General features: G+C 33.6%; 1 protein-coding gene and 1 non-coding gene across 5 annotated transcripts in view; one reads left to right on the top strand and one right to left on the bottom strand.

Moving 5' to 3' along the window:
* The window catches only part of AKT3 (AKT serine/threonine kinase 3), a 318339-nt gene that overhangs the window by 160113 nt on the left and 140634 nt on the right, over positions 1–17592 (top strand). The window lies entirely within an intron of this gene.
* On the bottom strand, positions 15765–15913 carry LOC132539113 (U12 minor spliceosomal RNA). The gene has a single exon (XR_009550422.1). It is a non-coding gene; the product is annotated as a U12 minor spliceosomal RNA (small nuclear RNA).

The raw sequence follows: 17592 nt of genomic DNA, 5'->3' as shown, positions 1-17592 counted from the left end.
AATAAATTAAACTCAGGCAGTTCTGTTGCTAATTACACACAACTTCTCTTGAGTATCAGATATTCAAATCCATTTTATGAATATGGTAGAGAGAATAACAACTGTAAAACAAAGCAGTGTGCATGTAAGTGACTGTTAGCGTGCATTTCAGAAAGGATAAATGCTCACCATATGGTACAATTACTGTGTCCAAGTTTTCAAATTAGCTTCTCTCATCCTCCTTATTACTGTCTTTAAAAAGAGAGGAAAAAACCCAACATGATTTATCTACTCTGCAGCAGAACTCTTGACGCAAAACAGCAGCCCAGTTCTGTCCAGTTTTTTTTTCCCCTTAGCATAATAGAGGCTGTCGGACTTTTTTATACTAATTACTGTGTGAGCCTCAGATGAACCCCCTTCAATTCACAGGGCTTTGTTAAGGGAGGAGCTGTCAATGTGTCTGCCCGTTTGCAGCTGTGCTGTGGCTTTAGCTTGCTTAACATTATGCTGCTTTTTAGACTTGACAGAAGGGATTTTTTTTTTTTTTTTTATTAAGGCAAAGCAGCCTTGTAGCGAAATGGTTTAAGCAGCTGCATTGTAGGGAAGCACAAAGAAGTTATTATTGTGTCTGTTTAGGGGGGTAGAATGGAGGGGGAGATATTCGGCTGCTGTTGATGCCGATTGTTGACTTGCCATCTGCCAGATAGGGAGAAGAAAAAAATGACAGCTCCAGCAGGGTGTTCAAGAGGTTGTTTGGAGAGACGCATAAACATGTGCAGATGTCGAACTGAATAATGGCTAGAACTTGAGACGGTTTATGATGCTGCTGATGTTTGTGCATATACAGAATGAATGTATGTGTGGATTTGGTTAACCAAGGGTACATACTAATTATCATTGTTTTCCTGCATGTCCCCCTCCTCTTATTTCCTTAATTAGTTTAGGGACTTAATACTTCCTCTTAGTCCCTTCTAGTTTTAGAAAGCAACTTCTTTAAATGGCAAGGCAAACTTTAATTTCTTCATATAGAGGAGAGGTAGCCTATTTGGTTAATGTTAGGTTTGAGCTGCTGAGAACAGGCAATTTTGAGTAGGAAATTATCAGAGTGAATTGCCATGCTCTTAATACATATATTAACAATTTAACACCAATCATTATGTAAACTATTGTTTGAAATTTAAAAGATATATTTTAAAGCCTGCCACTAGGGGTGAGATAGAGAATAGGAAATTTGTTTAAGTAATTCCATCACACTTTTAACTTAGATGTTAATAGTTGTGAAACGAACTTGTATGGGAATCAGACCTTTTGCTTGATTAATACTGCTTCTCTCTTGGTTGTTGTTGTTTCTATAAAATACAGGGAGTATTTTCATCATGGGTTAATTTACTGGCTGTGTATTTCCATCTGATCCATACTTGTCATAAAGTATTAGAAATTTGATATATCTGTAGCATTTTAAAACACTATGATAATGTACATTTAAGATTAAGAGACTCTATTTATTTTAAATGTCTTGTTTTATTGCTTTGAACTTCAGTAATTAAAAAAACACTGATGTTTAGATAAAATCTCTAAAAGTACGCACATTCAGAAAAATTCTATGTTGTGCACAATTTAAAAACCACAGTATGAGTGAAGTTTGTAGGAAATGTAAAGAAAGGTCCTGACTTTTTTCTTTGCCTTTTCTTCTTACTTTCTTCCTTTGCTCTTTGTATTTACATTGCATGGTTAATATGTGGGTGAATTAAGGGCTTTATTTTGACTTTTGGTAAGCTCATGCTTTTACAAAACATTTAGGGCTTTGTTGCATAGTTAGTAAAGGTGCCTAAACTGTGGTTGAAAGGCAGATATACTGACAGAGATTTGTATCCAGAGTCATGTCTTCTTAAGAGGACTGAAGGTATATTATTTACTGTTTCTTACTTTACATAAAGATACAGATGTTGGACTATTTAAAAATAACTTTGTATTTCATAGTAATTTCTTTACTCTTAAGTAGTTAATATGTTTTTGCTGTAAAAACATAGAAAATCTACCTTTCTTTTGTCTCCTACATTTAGTTCTTTTTTTCTTACTTTGAAGACCATGAATAGATTAATATTTTTGTGTATGGAATTACTTGCATTATAGTTACAGTTTCATAGTTTGTTCTGATATCCTTGCTAGTTGGGAGCAAGCAATGTGCCATTTTCCAGGTGGAAGCACTATTAAACTGAGAGTTTGGTTTGACATTAGTTAGGTATTAGTGAATAGAAGAACAAAAGGAGGCTTGGATGGAAGTTTTTTGCTTTGTCATATCATATTACTTCTCATTATTCAGAGCCAGTAGCAAAATCTATACATATTAGGCTTATTGATATTTAGAGGCAGCGTATCATTGAAGTTATACAGACCAGATTTAAAAATCACTTAGGCTAGATAGGCAACTTTATGATGTCCCTTAACCTATTTAAGTGTTAATTTCTTAGTCTATTAAAAGAAGAAAACAATAACTGCTATTCATGGATTTGTGAGGACTAAATAGTAGCCATTAGTAATAGTAGCTATTACTGATGGAACTAATGTAGTACTAGCTATTAGTATAATTTTTTAAAATGTGGTATGTTAAGTCTGAAAAGTCTGTAACTATTGTAATTAGAATGTTTATATAATGTTCCATTGCAAAGGGAACATACAAAGTTCTGGAGAACACTTAAGGGATATAAGGCTGTTTTCCTAGGGCTTTATGTTTATTTAGCAATTTAGGATTACTTCATTAATCTGAGGGGGCACTTAGTTGTTTACAGAGAGTTTAAAGAAAATTGCTCAATGTACTTTTTACCATGGTATGAGTGGTTTTTCTAGTAATGATAATTTTACATAGTATTCTATGAAATCATTTTTCTACTTAAAATTTTGACCTAAGTTTGCTGAAAATTATATTCATTCCTTTTACTTAATGCCTATTTTACCATTTCGGTGTTATTTTTCTCTGCTATGAGCAGTAATTAAGTTATATTTGAATTACTGTTACTTTGATTTCAAATCACATTAAAGTTAGTACAGTAGTTGTTAAGGAGTAGACAACACTAATAATGTTTTATTGCCCCATGAAGTTTGAAGCATTATTTGATTGTCAGAACTCTTTATTTTGTAAGCAAAGAAACTGATCATTTGATCAATAAGAAAGATACAGTGATAAAGAGCAGAAGTGTTTTAGAGGATTGGCATGAGAGAATCACTAAATTCATTATAGGATGGTTAATTTCCACATAGATGTAGATTGTTCTTTAGTTTTTAGTTTGTTTTTATTTGTTGCTTCTGTCACGCATTCTCTCCATGCTAAAGATGGGTCAATAATTTTGGATGATGAGAGAGTGACCTGATCCAGTTTCTAAGAGTGGTTACTAGCCCTGGGTACAGTGACCAAGAATTTTTCTCTTGGCTTTGAAGAATAAATTGATTATATTTAAAAAACAAACCTTATCTTGAATGCTATAAAATGTAATGCCATCTTTATATAGGGATGTTTTAATAGCTATGCTGATATGATACTGATAGATCCAAACACACATATAGTAAATTACTGTAGTCTAGGCAAAAACAACCTGGGATACTGAACTAGTGGAAATAACCCATGTCCTTAAAAATACTGCTTCTCAGATTAAGATGAAAATATTTAACAATCATATTTTTTACATATAAATAAAGTACTTGGTGTATTTTCAGGATAATAAAAAAAGACTTTAGGAACTTCTAGCTTTAATGGTATATAGATGTATTTGAATTGTGTCTCAGAAAAATCCTGCATGAATAGTAATTTAAAAAAATATTGGCCAGTATGTTGAAAACAGAAGAGTATTTCGCTGTCTGACATATTCTTTAAGGCATCTTGCTAAATGTTTTGGCTTAAATTTTTTAATGTGTTTTAGTTTCAAGAAATCTGATTAAAGATGTTGGTAAACTTGGTAGCACTTTTTAGAACAGAAGATGAATAAGCTACAAAGGCAGAAAGGCATAAACCGTTAAGTTGTGTTTTTTTGGCTAGACAAGTCACTTATTTGCTTGAGACTGGAACACAGCATCAAAGTTCATAATTTTATAATTTTAAGTGAAAGCACATAGAACAGCAGCTGTTGTTTCCTGGCATCTTTCTGAAGAGATATTTAAACTTAAGTGTGTGTATATGTATATATATATATATATATATATATATATATATATATATATATATTAAAGAAAAGAATTTTTTGAAATGACCTTCTTTCACTTCTACATTTGCACTATGCTAAAATGACTTTATTAAGCTAGTTCTTTGTGCTTTTTATTTTTGTGAAATAGGATTTGAAGTTTAAAGTGTTTTCCTTTGATTATAAATGTCTGAATTATACTGTATAATTTTTAAAGGAGGATAATGTTTAATTCCAGCAGAACATAATTTAAAAAACTAACTCAGAGATTTTTGCCAGGTATTTGTATAGTTTATCAATGAGTATACCTGAAGTTATAGATGCAGTGACTTCTCTAATGAGTAAATGCAAATTCTAAGTAAAAGTAGATTTCTCTTGATTAAAAAACATGTGTCAGAAGATTTTATTGTGTAAAAATTAATTTTGTTATCTGACTGCTTGTGTTAACTTTCATTTCCCTTAAATAGACCAATCATTACAGGATATAATTCCTTTTAATGCTATGGCTATTTGAGGGTTGGTGATGGTGGGTATATGTAGCTTAAAATTGGGTGTATGTAGCTTAAAATTGTAGCTTAGAAATTTACTCGTATAAGAATTTGACATGAAAATAACATTTTTAAAAAGTTTATCATACCACTGGTTTATATAACATTAGTTGCTCAGTCTTTTGTACATCCTAAGAAAACTTTGATAATAGTGAAAACTTTTTTCCTGCTTTGTGTAATACAGGTATTTTCTAAGGTGAAGGGGTGAAATCCTCAATAAATTACATTGGAGCCTAGAAATTAAATTGGTATCTGTAGGCTATGTGAAGCTTATTATAGTTTCAGAATCAATTTGAAAAGCTAATGGATGCTTTGATTCTGTCATTTCTAGTGTACTTTTCTAACAGTGAGTCTGTTGGCTCTTAACTATCTAAAAGATGAAACAGATCACCTTTAGTTGGGGACTAAGTGTTAATCTCTTTGAATTTATCTTTTGTGGAAGATTTGTATGTTTTGAAAGACAGTAATTCTACAGAAGCTATTACAATAGGAGTTTAATTGGGTAATTACACAGTGTATAGGTTTTTATTTAATTGCACTTTGAGTGACTTTCATGTCATTTTTTTTCAACTTGTTTTTTTGAGGTGCCTTGATTTTAAGAAAATCTTTACTGTTAAAATTATTAAGAACAAGCATTATTTATTCTATATAGATAATGATGGCAACATAAATGTTTATGTAAAATTAAGCAGTTATACCTATTTTGGGTTCTAAGAATCTTTTTATTAGAATAGTAAAGATTTTTTTCTGAAATTTCTGTGTGTAAGGTAATACTGCCCTCAGAGGGCCAAGGTAAGTAAATTCATTTTTAGCATTGAGAAGTGGCTTTTCTATAAGCTTGTCTTGGATAGGAGAAATGGACTTCAAGTAATTGAACAGTGTTTGATTTATGATTACATTTCTGTGATTTGTTCTGTTTATGTTTTTGAAAATGGTGGATATATTTGTGAACTTCAGTTTAATGACATTAAGGACATTCAGTTCCTTTCTAAGAAAACAATAACTGATGACTGGCCATAAACTGCCAAATTAGATAAGTTTACAAAAATAATAAGAAAATTACCTAGGATAGTTAAATGCTTTTATGTGCGTGTGTTTTACTTTTTTGTCTCTTTGGTAACAGCTACTGTGATACTTAAAATTCTTGAGTTTCAATGAAATCAAAGCATTATGTTCCCTTTAATTTAATTAACTTAAGCATGATCATATCTTGAAAACAGAATATAAACTAAAACTGTTATTTCATCAGATATGTAGTTGTCCTATGTAACTTTAAATATACCAGAAACTGAAATAAATAGTTACTCCTAAGCATTTGTAAATGTCTAATATTAATATGTGGTTTAAGTGTACTAGAGATTAAATTATAATTAACTTGTGAGAAAAAAAAGGAAGAGTGGAAAAGGCTTGTTATCAAAATACTGAGTTATTTATTTTTGCTTCTTGTATTATATGTAATTACTTTCTCTTGAGTTAATTTGAAAAAAAAATTGAGTTGTTCAGTAGTAAATGAATGCCATACTTGATTTTTTTTTTCTGTTTTAGAGGTACTTAAGAAAGGCTATTTCTGTAGCAGCATTATCAGTTTTAAATTATAAGTTATTCATTATTTCACCCCCTATTACAATAGAATGAAAATGGGCATAAACAAAATGAGTAACAAAAATAAAACTTTGTCAAAAAACTCAGCAGCTATTTTACTCAATTACTGTGAAACAGTGACACTCTTAATAAATCAACAAATTATATTTTAACTACATAGTTTACTTTTATGTAGCTTAATATGTTGTATTTATTAGGCATTCACTAGATAATTTTTTTGATTAGTCATGCTTTAAGATATCTTATTCACTTAACAAATGCTTGTGTAAGGCTTCCTATGAGCCAGAAGCTGCTCTGTGTGTTTTGCAAATAGTAGCTAATTTTCTCTTTTACTATTACTGCCTCCATTTTTCAGAACAGGAAAGTGACTCACATAGATTAAACAACATACCTAAAGGCACACATCTGGTGATTGACAGAGCTCACATTTGACCAATAAACACCAAGCACATGCTCCCAAACACTGTCATATGCTGCCACATTTTAAAGGCTTGAACAGTATAGTCAGGGTATGGTTTTGTTGATTTCAGTTCATCTCAACTCTGCCCTTACTTATTATCAATGTCCCTGAGCTTTATCTTGGCTGTCTGTGCAAAATAAGAACATTTTGTCTCTTCAGCCTGTACATATTCTGTGAAGGAGGTTCTTCTACTTGGCATTCAAATGTTCTTTTCCTTCCTGTCTTTCACCACTGACAGACTATGATAGAAGTCTAGGTAAAGGAAAAGAGAGAAGAGTTATGAAAGACATGGATTCACCCTCAGAATAGAGTACATAGATTGATAATTTACATTGTTGGTTACATACAATGAAAATTTATTTCAGGAATAGTGCCACTGGTCAAAGTTTAAGTTAAATCCATTGAATTTTATTCTAAAAGGGAGTGGTTTTGATATGGTGATGGGAGGGTTGAATTGAATCACCTGAGGGCTCCCCTGCCCCTTCTGACAACATAGGCTTTGAGTAATCCCTGATTACTGTCATATACAACTTTTCATGTATAGATCATATCCATCTTTTAACAGAAAAGTAGATGGAGCTATACAGGGTTATGTTAGAGTGAGATTTATCTGTGTGATAGCTTTTTTGACTTAAACCTACTTATTTTGTATAGTGGTAGGTTTATTTGTATATTCTGTTAATGGATAAGTATAAATGTAATGTGCAATAGTCCATCAACTTAACTATTTTGAGGGTATGGTATGAAATGGAAAACATTTGCAGTAAGGAGGTTGTTGATTTCTAATAAATTCACATTTTCATATTGGTCCATTTCTTTAAATTTTAAAAATTCTGTGGCCCGAGATATGTTACTATGATAATTGAAAATGATTGTATTCAGTGCAATATATGCTGTATATGGAGACTCTGCTATATTGCGGAAATCTCTGCTTTCACAATTTACAAGGGTGTCAATGTAAGCAAAATAATAATTTAGCTCACATTTAACCCAGCAGGAAGCTGAGTACAAATCGAGTAATTCTCCACAACATATCTACTACTATGTAAACTAATCTCATGGCTTATTCTTCAATAAATTGCCAAGATGCTATTTTTTTTTTGTTGGCTAGTTAATATGGATGCTTTGTGCTCTCTCTCCAGTGCCCCTCCCCTGCTCTCCCTTTTTCCTCTTCACTCATATTTTCTGTGAGTTAAACTGTGCATGTGTGTGCTATATTATACACATGTACTAGAAATCATTATGTTTATGAGTAGTTATGTATAAAGGAGTAATTAAGCATCACATTTTTGGTTTCAAGTTAAAGTCAAAGGGAACCAGGATTGTTTAACTGATCTGCAGAGTACCATGAAACAATTTCTAGAATGCTTGAATATACATGATAATTGTACAGTTTTCTGAATAGCAAAAGAAAATTAACAAAGTATTGACCATTCTGAGACGTTAGGGAAGTTGGCATTCTAAGGCCTTGTGAGATTCAGTGCATAGGTTCTTTCCTCTTCATTGCTTAAACTTCACAGCAAAATATGAATCCCTGGTCTTCTTTAGGAAGTAGATATGAAAACTATATTTAATACAAAAATGACAAGTTCATGCATTATGCAGTGAAAGCAAAATTTCTTGACTATAATATACTTTTCAAAATAATCATGATGGAACATATGTGGTAAAGCAGAAGAATGTGGGTACATCTGGAAGGTTTTTAAGGCATCTTGGAAGCACACTGCAAAATCACCAAAATTGTAAACACCTTCCATCTGGCCCATTGCAGTGGTAACATTGACCAGTACAAAAGCAGACAGATCTCTTAGTGACTTTCTGTGATAGCCAGACAACCTGGGTGAAATCATCATAAAGGCTTAACTGTTTTGCAGTGTGGCCACATTAATCAATACTGTGTAGAAAACCATGAGATAAAAAGGCAAGCATGAGCAATATATTAAAACTTGAAAGACTAAGGTGTGTTAATATGTTATGCTGAATGAAAGTAGCATTGTAAACTTAACCATGTGTCTGTTTACATTGTTGTAAGACTTCAAAGTGGAATGGGTGTAACGCCTCATCTCTGGACTCAGTAGGTAGGCAGCAAACTAATTCTTTGGTCAAGTATTGAAGAATTACACTCCCTTTCCTCTAAGACCTACCACCACAGTAGTGAATCAAACTGTACTGAATCAAATTGTACTGAGCACCTATTATACAAGATACATAGGGCACTATTTGGATCTACCAAGGGATCAGACTTACTACTTTTCCTCAGTATGACTTTCTTTGTCACTAGGAATGACTATGTTTTTTTTAGTTACTATTTTATATATATTTTTAACTTTAATGAAAGACACTCGAGCACTGCTCAACTCTGACTTATGATGGTGTGGGGGATTGAACCTGGGTCTTTGGATCCTCAGGCATTAAGTATTTTTGCATAACTACTATGCCTTCCCCCCTCCTACTAGGAATGGTTATAGAAGTGGGAAATTTATTTTTAAATTTAATTGTTTATATTTCCTTTTCTCCATTACTCTTCTTCCTGTACTTAAAGCTACATAAGGGCAGGTACTATGCTTATATCATCTTGCAGCATATTGTGATACTAAGTATTTTTGAATGTGTGAATCTATTAAAAGCCCATTTCTAAAAATTTTAAATGTAGCTATTTAAAGGTGGTCATTAAACAGTATCTTGAAATGAGAAATTTGAGTAGGAATCTGCAAAACTTTTGCCAAGTTTTGTAGACACTGTTCATTTTTTCAGATTATCAACACAGTTAAAAAATTGTTGACATCTCTATACTTATTTCACAAGCACAATCCCTTCCAGTTCCACTCATTTTGTCCCACAGTACACAATATCATTTTTTTTAATTGCAGAGTAATATTCCATGGAATTTATATTCCATAACTTCTTCTTCTGTTGATGGACATTTAAGCTGCTTCTACTCTTTGGCTATTGTGAATTATGCAGCTATGAACATGCTTAGCAAAATAAGTAAAGAGATGAAAGGCAACTACTGGAAGGTTTCCCTCAGATGTGGAACCTAGTGATTAATTTTCATGAACTTGCCAAAGCAAACAAATAAACAGTCAAACAAAAACAGAAGCAAGCAAACTGTAAGACTTATAAGGACGATGGTGACAACCTTTGGGAGGTAGAGAGACAAGGATACAGAACTTTGGTGGGTGTGGTATGATACTATATATATTGTAGTCTTGTAACATACTACTAATAACAAAACGTTCTTTTCATTAGTAAAGAAGATTGCATAAATATCATCATCGAATTTAACATACTATAAATTAGTTCAAAGACAAGAATGTATTTTACTTAATAAATAAAAAGAGAAAGATAACTTAATTTTTTTTTTTTTTTGGCTTTTAGAAGCTGAAAAACCAAGTCAACATTTACTTACTAAGCACCTATAATATTCAGGAGCACTTAATTTTTGAAGTTACCATTTCAGATTTTTCATACCGAAAAAGTATTTTACTAGCTCATTGGAACTTAGCTAATATTTAAAAAATCATTAGGTTTGTTTTCAAGACATTTGAAAAAGAGAATGAGAAGTGCCATTTTTCTGCTCACAAGATATTAATAGAGCTTTTAATTAGAACTAATTGGAACACAGAGGGTATAATCCACTGTTTCCAAAGACTGAAAATATTTCTGTTTACCATTTCATTATCTACATTTGAGTTTAAGGTATTTAAGGCATAGTATACTATAATTAATTAGATAATATTTATTTGTTTATGGTGTTAATATTTATAAAAATCCCCAAGTGGAAAAAAAGATTCTGCCATATTTTTATTACGTATTTCACATGTATAAATCTGGTTGGCATTTGTCAACAAACAAATATTTACTGTATTGTGAATCATGAAATTAAATAGACTTTATACTGAAATTTACATTAAATTTCTTTTTGTCTTAGGTAAAAATTGACCCATGAGGTTTTGACTTAAAACTTGCGGTTTCCTAAAGTCTTATAAGTTAAATGTTATGAAAAGATGGTTTTTTTTGTTTGTTTGTTTGTTTTGTTTCAAACTCCTTTTGGAATGTCCTCAAGTATTTGTATTTTCATGATTCTCTACCCTATGTGATGTCATTTAGTAAAAACAAGTAAGACATAATGGGAAGTTCGCTCTTTTCTTCAGAAGGCTAGCTATCCCTCTGTTATCCTAAAAAAAAAAAAAAAAAGACAGAAAGAAAAAAAAGAAGCTAAAGATCTATCCTGTTTTGATATAGTTTTGGGTAATTTTTTTTATTATTATTTTACCACAGTACTGCTAAACTCCAATCTCGTACTGTTGGTGCCTCAAGCACAAAAGTCTTTCTGCATAGCTACTATGCTACCTACCCCCAGTCCTTCCTTTCATTTCTTTTTTAAAATCATGTTATTAGGATGGAGGTTCACAGGTTACAGTATAATTGTTGACACAGAGTGCATTTCTCATTTCTCTGTAATAGGCACCAGCAGAATACCTGAAACTAAGGTGCCCTTTCATTTCTAGTTATACTCAAGTTACACATATATGTAGATATGACACTAGTTAAATGAACTTGTTCTGGTGATGGGTATGATATTAATTGATTGTTACTTTTGCCTTATTTATATAAGTAATTTAAATTACTTATTTAATACTATAAATACTAATTTATATTATTAATTATTTAATGTGAGGTTGGAGATAGATGATAAATGATACTACTATAAATGGTGACATTTTTTGATAATACTCTAATTTCTTTTACATTATGTACTAACAGAAACCGTTTAGAAGGGTACTATTAAGCTTCTCAATTTTCAGTTCAAATCAGTTTGCAGTTAGTAAGGGTTGTTTGTTTTCTTTGTATTTTATCCAAGAAAGTAGCATGTTTTGTCTAATCAAGCCCTTAAGTAGCTTAATGGGATATCCACCTTATTGTATTTCTAGCATAGCTCATAGCGGCTCAGTCTAGGCTTCCAGTATATAAATCTCACTTTCTGAAATTGTTCTTTTTCAGTACATACTTCACCACACATTAACTTTCTTTTCTTTTTTTCCACCAAGGGTTATCAATGGGTCTTGGTCCCTACATAGTTCTACCACTCCTGGAGAGTATTTTTCCTTCTAGAAGGTAGAGAGAGAGGGAAGACACCACAGTACTGATTAATAAAGTTTTTCCCCTGCAGCCTCTACTGTGTGATTTTTGGAGGCTTGAACTTGGGTCCTTGTGCAAGGAAAAGAGAGAGAGGGGAGACACCACAGTACTGATTAATAAAGTTTTTCCCCTGCAGCCTCTACTGTGTGATTTCTGGGGGCTTGAATTTGGATCCTCGTTCCTGGTAAAGTGTGCATATTACTGGGTGAGCCACCTCCCTCCTTCCCTTCTTTCCTTCCTTCTTTCCTTCCTTCCTTCCTTCCTCCCTCCCTCCCTCCCTTCCTTCCTTTCATATTTATTTATCTGTTTGTTTTTTTTTTTTTTAATTTTATTTTCATGAGTACAGAGACAGAAAGACAGACCAACCAGCCAGACATTGCTTTGCTGCCTAGGTTGGTGCCTCAGAATCAGATCTGAGACCTTTACGTCTCAGGCATGTAAGTTGGCACACTAACATTGCACTATCTCCCTGGCACACATTTACCTTCCTACTTCTTGTGAATTTATAGTTAGGACAAGATTCTGAATTAACTATTCCATCATATAGTATAAAAGAATCCAACATATACTAGCATAATTCATTTGTGGAGGACATAAGCTGAATTCTGTCTTTGTCTCTCCTTTATGAAAGATATGTTTATTTTTATCAGAGAAAGGGAAACAGAGACAGAAATACAAGATACAGAGCCCTGCTCAGTTCTGGTATATATTTGTGTATATATTTGTGCTAGAGATTAAATTTAGAATCTCTGGGACTTCAGTTGTGCAGTTCTGGTACATATCTCCCCAGCCTAAGTGAATTATTTCTAAGGCTATTTTTCTATTTGTGTATCTGAACAAACCTTAACTTACTTTAAGTCCTTTGACTTATTTGACTTTAGATATTCTTTGACTGGATATCTAGAATAACTTTTGAAAATTTAAATAACTTCATTTTTAGTCCAGAGATATATTCCTAGTTTCTGCTTTGACACTTTCTGATGACTTTGACTTTTAGAAAATTTATTCTCAGTGAGGTATTTTTGAAATAAGGTGTCTGATATGTATGAATTAATTTAGGTTGAAGGTATTAAATAGAAATATTATTTGAAATTAAGTGAACAGAAAATGAGCACTGTTAATTTTATTGGTTAAGCCCAAATTGAATGTATATCATTCCTAACAAAATGATCCATTAGGTTAATCAGTTAACAAAATGAATTCTGGGTCAAAGTCTGAATTTAAACTCATACCATCTTCCACCTCAAATTATTATTAAATGCTAAGTCTGAGAGCCTATGTGTCTGCCTCCAAAGTGTTATTGTGCTCAGTTAAATCAAGAATGTCCTCTTGGCCATTGCACATTCAAAAAGAGAAATTAAAGAGGTTATAGCTAACTACTAAGATAAGAAAACTGGTGAGCCTAAAATCTGAAGTCACTATTACTTAGTGAAACTTCAAACTCTAGTAAACTGCTTCTTATAATTTCTATTGCACAAACAGGATTTATAACCTTTTATTTTATTTTATTTTATTTTATTTTATTTATTCCCTTTTGTTGCCCTTGTTGTTTTATTGTTGTAGTTATTATTGTTGTCGTTGTTGGATAGGACAGAGAGAAATGGAGAGAGGGAGAGGAAGACAGAGAGGAGGAGAGAAAGATAGACACCTGCAGACCTGCTTCACCGCCTGTGAAGCGACTCCCCTGCAGGTGGGGAGCCGGGGTTCGAACCGGGATCCTTATGCTGGTCCTTGTGCTTTGCGCCACCTGCGCTTAGCCCGCTGCACTACAGCCCGACTCCCAGGATTTATAACCTTTATAGAAGTGATGCAAGGTTCTTTCCTTTTGAATTGTTAGGACTTTCCTTATCACTTCTACCTAGAACTTAGTACAGTGTCTTTGCAGAGAGGAGAGTTTATCAACAGCATTAGTTTTCTAAGACTGCTGTAATAAACTCTAACAAATTAGATGACTTAAACAACAGACATTTGTTAATATTGTTTTTCTTATCTGGGTACCAAAAATGAGAAAACCAGGTGTTAAGAATGTTAGTGCTTCTTCCAGAGATTTTAGAAGAGTCCATTCCTTGCCTGTTAAGCCTCTGTTGTCTCTAAGTAAATCTAGACTTGTGGGTTATCACTTTATTGTTTGTCACTTCTCTTTTCTGTATGGCCTATCATCTCCCTCTGCTTTATGCTTATAAGGATACTTGCAATACTGGGTTTAGGGCATACCCAGATAGTCCAGGATAAACTCTTCTTCTTAAAATGCTTAACTTAATTACAACTTTTGTCATATAAAACCTACAGATTAGAGTGTATACATACATCTAGGGGCTTAGCTCACCACAGAAACTGAAATATCAGAATACAGGTAAAGAATTATGTATGGTTTGATAGTGGTAACACAATACTTTAATATAAATAAAGCCAAAGAATGTGAGAAAGAAAGGAAGCATCCATTAAGGTAGATAGGAATTTAGGAAGAGGGAGTCGGGGTGGTAGCACAGCAGGTTAAGCGCATGTGGAGTAAAGCACAAGGACCTGCAGAAGGATCCCAGTTCCACCCCCCCCCAGCTCCCCACCTGCAGGGGAGTCGCTTCACAAACTGTGAAGCAGGTCTGCAGGTGTCTTTCTCTCCCCCTCTCTGTCTTTTCCTCCTCTCTCCATTTCTCTCTGTCCTGTCCAACAACAATGACATCAATAATAACAATAATAACTACAACAATAAAGCAACAAGGACAACAAAAGGGAATAAATATTTTTTAAAAATTTTCGAAAGAAATTTAGGAAGAAATTATATTTGAAAGTTTGCAACATGTTACTGCTACTTCCTGAATGTTTACCATGAAACTTCATATACATTTTGGTGGTATATTGCTAACAATCCATAGAATAATCTTTTTGGAGTACATAATACCCCATAAGTGCTGCTGCCTTTTAGAAATAAGACTTTCCCCTTACACAATTATATTGTCTAAGTTAGTTGAAAATCATTAGCCATTAATAAAAGTGTGATGCAACTTGCTTTTAATGGAGCATGTATGCCTTAAGGTGTGAATACTGCCTTTCTAAGTTGTGGTTCACAGTAGTATTAATCACCGTAACGAAAATATGGTATCAGCCTAAATGCCATTGATAGATGACTGAATAGAGAAGCTATGACATACATTCTCAGTAGAATACTACTTGGCCATTAAAAATATGCATTTGGGGAAAAAGTAGGGGTGATTATGTGAAGTGAGATAAATAAGGAAGTAAAAGATAATTACTTTATGATTACGACCATGGAGAATATAAATGACTAAATTGAACGTGGAAAAACTGATAAATTCAGTTTGTGATAACTGGTGGTTTTTGAGCAAGGGGTGGTGAAATGAGATGGACAGAGAGATGTCATATAATGACACTGGTACTATACTTTTGAACTTTTATAATGTAAAACAGTTACATCACATAAAAATAAAATATAAACGTGTGGCTGACATTTGTCCATTGATAAAAAAAGGTTTGGTGGCAGAGGAGATAACCTTGACCTGAGCATTTAGCCTTCTTAAATCCAGGACTGGGAGTTGGGCAGTAGTGTAGCAGGTTAAGCGCTCATGGCGCAAAGCACAAGGACCCGCGTAAGGATCCTGGTTTGAGGCCCGGGCTCCTCACCTGCAGGGGAGTCGCTTCACAGGTGGTGAAGCAGGTCAACAGGTGTCTGTCTCTCCGCCTCTGTCTTCCCCTCCTCTCTCCATTTCTCTCTGTCCTATCCAACAACAACAACATCAATAACAACAATAGTAACTACAACAACAACAAGGACAACAAAAGGGAAAATAAAGTTAAAAAAAAAAGAAAATCAGGACTTTCGGTCACTTTTCTTTTATGGGGGGTTGGGCAGATTGCAGCTCCCAGGCAGCCCACAAAGTAGGCGGGTCACCTTAGGGGTGACCTTTAGCCACTCAAAAATTTGTCTCACTTTAGCAGTGAGGATTCGGCATCACCTTGAATCATTATTTTCCTTACTCATAAGTTTAAGGCATGGGGTCACTTTTAAAGAACAATCTGAGGACATGTTCCTTATCATACTATCCTAACTGCTGAATCAGATGGACACCATTTTTTCCAGAACTCCCAAACTTGTGAGATCAACTCTGCTTTGCCATCACTGTGCATATTGTGCCTTGCCAAGGTGTTGTAAGAAGCTCTCCTTTTTTATATTCACTTTTTCTTTTTTTTTTTTTTTTTTTTTGAGGGCTGAGACATTTTCCATACTGAGTATGGCAGATGTCAATAAAGGTTACCTTGTCAATTCATACCTTGTAAGTTTGTGCCCTCATTAGGGCCAATTCCTCTGGAGGAAAAACAGCCTCTTTAGAGTTTCTCTTATGAAAGTAGAAAATGAATATTTAATTATGCAAACATCTCACTGCTGTATAAATTTGCAAATGTTAATGAGAGCCTACAGAATAAAAGTAGGGGGTCTGCTTTCATATTCAGGATCTTTCTCCAAACTTTAGGGAGCACTTCAACTCTGCTCTAGTACTGGGATAGAAGCTCTGTGAATTAAGAGACAATGGAGGAGAACTATGTCTCTAGTAGCTCAGGAAAACAATGGTAAATCTGTGTTCTAAGCATCATCTCAGAAACTCCGTTCATACTAATGAAAAATAACAAATAAGAATTTTTTTAAACTTTGATAGCTTTTGGTTTCTTTTTTTAAAAAAAGATTTTATTTTTTATTTATTAATGAGAAACATAGGAGGAGAGAGAAAGAGCCAGACATCACTCTGGTACATGTGCTGCCAGGGATTGAACTCAGGACCTCATGCTTGAGAGTCCGATGCTTTATCCACTGCGCCACCTCCCGGACCACAACAAATAAGAATTTGATTCAAGAGTTTTCAATGAAAGTTTGAGACCTATTAAATTAATGTGACAGTGCAATTGTTGATTAACTCTATAAAGGACTAATTCACTGTTATTGTATTTTACATTATATGTCTGGGATGCATACCAATGTGGGGGAACATTTTGGAGACCATAAGTCCTGCTATAGAGCATAGAAGATGAGGTCGGGCAGTAGCACAATGGGTTAAGCGCACATGGCGCGAAATGCAAGGACTGGTGTAAGGAACCTGGTTTGAGCCCTGGCTCCCCACCTGCAGGGGGGTCACTTCACAGGCGGTGGAGCAGTTCTGCAGGTATCTCTCTCTCCCCTTCTCTGTCTTCCCCTCTTCTCTCCATTTCTCTCTGTCCTGTCCAACAATGATGACTTAAACAACAATAGTAGTAACTACAACAACAATAAAACAAGGGCAACAAAAGGGAAAATAAATAATAAAAAAGAACATAGAAGACATTTCATATTAGTAAAAATTTTTAACAAAAAAGAAAAGTCTTCTACATTAGGTTTTTTTATACCTGGTTTGAGCATATAAATACTTAGTGAGGAACTGGAAATTATTCTTTAGAAATTAAAACTTTTTCATGTTTTTTTTGCTTAAATATATTCAGAACTTTCAATAAATAAATAATCTATCCTGTTTTTCTTTTAATGTTTTTAATGAATTTCATTCATTTTATCTTTGGTATAGTTATTGAACTTTTGTTCCTAATGCGATGCTAGGGAATAGAATCAGGACCTTTTGCCTGATCAATATAGTTGAGTGGCTACCCCAGCCCAGTTTCTGATTTTTTATTTTTTTTGAGAGTGGGAGAG

This window comes from Erinaceus europaeus, chromosome 6 (genome assembly GCF_950295315.1).
Source record: "Erinaceus europaeus chromosome 6, mEriEur2.1, whole genome shotgun sequence".
Classification (NCBI taxonomy): domain Eukaryota; kingdom Metazoa; phylum Chordata; class Mammalia; order Eulipotyphla; family Erinaceidae; genus Erinaceus; species Erinaceus europaeus.
The sequence above is the reverse complement of the archived record's forward strand: the minus strand, read 5'-3'. Positions and strand labels throughout refer to the sequence as shown.